The following is a 2,941-nucleotide window of genomic DNA, read 5'->3' as shown; positions in this document are numbered from 1 at the left end:
CATGATACAGGGAGCTCTTGTAGCATAGCGCCTAAGGCACTTGACTACTTACCAGAAGGCTGGCAGTTCAAACACACCAGCCACTCCTCAGAAGGAAGTTTGGGCAATCTATTTCCGTAGTGATACCACCTTGGAAACCCAAGGAGGGGTCGCTATGAGTCGGGTCCGACTTGATGGCACATAACGACAACAATGACTGATGATGTTACCCATTTTCTGATGTTCTTGTTGGCCGTTTATGTATGTTCTTTGAAAAATACCTATTTAAGTTCTTTGCCCATTTAAAAAATTGGGTTGTTTATCTTTTTGTTGTTGGGCAGTGTAAGTTCCTCATATATTCTACATATTAGACCCTTATCAGAGATACATTTTTTCCCACGTTGTAGGTTGTCTCTTTACTTTTTTGATAAAGTTTTGTTTGATGCACAAAAGTTTAAAATTTTTACGAAATCCATTTCATCTATTTTTTTTAAAGTAGTGTGTGACCTGACAATGGCAAAATTCCTTCCATTCTCAGATACTTGTATGAATGATTCCTCAGTGTTTTCTTAGAAAAAAGGAAAGTAGGAATATATGTGCTGAATCATATCTCATTTTTAGGTGTACAATTAAGTACATTGATTGCATTCACCATGTTGTACGGCCATCACCACTATCCATTTTCTAAAAGTTTTTCATAAGTCCAAACTAAATATCTTGCTTTTAATCTTGTTAACTACTTACCAAATCTGTAATACATGTGTCATCTTAGTTATGTACTTTTAAAAATTACAGTGATAATTGAATCTCAGGTAATTTTTTTTAAACACTTAAGCTTACTTATGGTCCAGGAAAATTAAAACAAATTTTCTTTCATTTACATTTGAGAGCTGTGTGACTAAGTGATTAGTAATAGGTTTTCACGCATGAAAATGATTGCATAAAGGGCAAATGGAATTAAACTGAATTCAAGAAGAAAAAGAACAATATAAAAATTTTAAAATGCATCTGGTTGTCAGATCACAATTTTATTTACATTGTATTGAAGAGATTTAAAGGTGATGCTGCAGGTATATTGAAAATATTTACAGTATGTCAGAAATTATATTCTTTGAAGTTATCTGACTTAAGAAACATTTTAGATGTCAATTTAAAAATACGTGAGGTATTAAATAGATTTTCACAATTATATTTGACACAGCAAAAAAAAAAAAAAAAGTAGGAGGCTATGCGTCAGGTGCTTAGGCTTTAGGTGTCACATAGTCCTGGGTTGAAATTCTGTGTAACCTTAACCTTTTTAAGCCATGTTTCCCATCTCTGAAAACAAAGATGCTGCTCATTGGGCTATGGAGAGGATTAAATAAGATCAAATAAGGAAAATATTTAGGGTAACACCTGGCATTTAGTACTAATCACTAACATTTATTGATGATTACTACATACCAGATGCTTTTCTAAGTGCTTTGCACTGCTCTCTCTTTCTTCTTCCCAAAATCTTTGAGGTAGAAATTATTCCTGTTTTGTGTAGAGGAGTTAAACAGTCATATGTCTGGACGGGAACATAGTTTACTGGTTAAGAGTACCAGCTCTGAAGCCTACTTGGTCTGTATTCTGTTTCCCCATCTTTAAATTGGGGTAGTAATAGCCCTAAAACAAGGATTGATTTATCTAGCTCAGTCATTTGATAATTATTCTTTAAACCATATTCAGTACTGTTCATTTGTCTGCTGCCATATTCCTTCCTGAAAAATCTTCTACCTCCACTTATGGATCCCATTCTTTGGTCATCATTGCACTCTGTTCCCCAACTTTTCTGTTAGCAAGGACTAACATATTTTGGGTTTGGTTCTTTTGGTTTATTGTATGTATGTCTTTAGATCACATTGACCTCTCCATATTCCCAAATTTTAAGCACATTCATATATGCACAAACACTGTGATGGGGACAAGACAAAAGAAAGTAAGTTGAATATATGTTTTGGGATTTCAGAGTTTTGTATTTATAGTTGATTTACTAGGAGAGGAGGAAAACAGTTAAAAGGTATAGAATGTTGTTAACCAGAATTTTGTAAACAACAAAATCGTTTTCAGTTGTATAAAATGAAGAGTATCTATTTTTTTATTTCATCCATGTAGGGACAGGATTTTTTATTTTTTCTTTTCACATTTGCTTCCTGATAGATTTTTTTAATACTGTGATATGTATTTAGTTAATTTAAATAACAAAATAGATAAATAATAGAGTTGGAGTATTATATTTCCATTGCTGTGTAACAGGCTGTTACAAGTCTAGCGATTTAAACACCACAATTTTATTATCTTGCAGTTCTGTAGTTCAGAAGTTCAACATAAGTGCTGCAAGCAGGGCTGCATTCCTATATTAAGGCTCTAGGGGAGAATCTGACTGACTTTTCTAGCTTCTGGAGATCAGCCACATTCCTTGGCTCATAGCCTACTATTGTCTTATCCTCACAGCCACAAATTTCTCATCTCTCTGTCCCTTCTTTTTGCTTGTCTCTGTCTTTCTAACTGCAGCTGATTTGAAAGGTTCTCTGCTTTTAAGAATTTGTGTGATTAGATTGGACCCACCAAGATAATGCAGAATAATCTCTCCTTTGCAAGGTTTATACCCTCAATGATATCTGCAAAGTTCTTTTTGCCATGTAAGGTAACATATTCATAGGTTCTAGGAATTAGGATATGGACATCTTTGCAGGTGTCATTATTCTGCTACCACTGGTGTTTAGTGTATTACGTGATGTTAATCCATTAATTTTGTCAACAGTATATAAATATATATGTTGTTGTTGTTATTTGCCGTTGAGTCGGCCCCGACTCATAGCGACCCCTCCTTGGGTTTCCCAGGCAGTATCACTACGGAAGTAGGATTGCCCAACCTTCCTTCCGAGGAGTGGCTGGTGGGTTTGAACTGCCAGCCTTCTGGTTAGCAGTCAAGTGCCTT

This window comes from Orycteropus afer, unplaced genomic scaffold (assembly GCF_000298275.1).
Source record: "Orycteropus afer afer isolate SDZICR_OR568_19922 unplaced genomic scaffold, OryAfe1.0 scaffold02627, whole genome shotgun sequence".
Lineage (NCBI taxonomy): Eukaryota > Metazoa > Chordata > Mammalia > Tubulidentata > Orycteropodidae > Orycteropus > Orycteropus afer.
Note: the sequence above shows the minus strand (reverse complement) of the source record.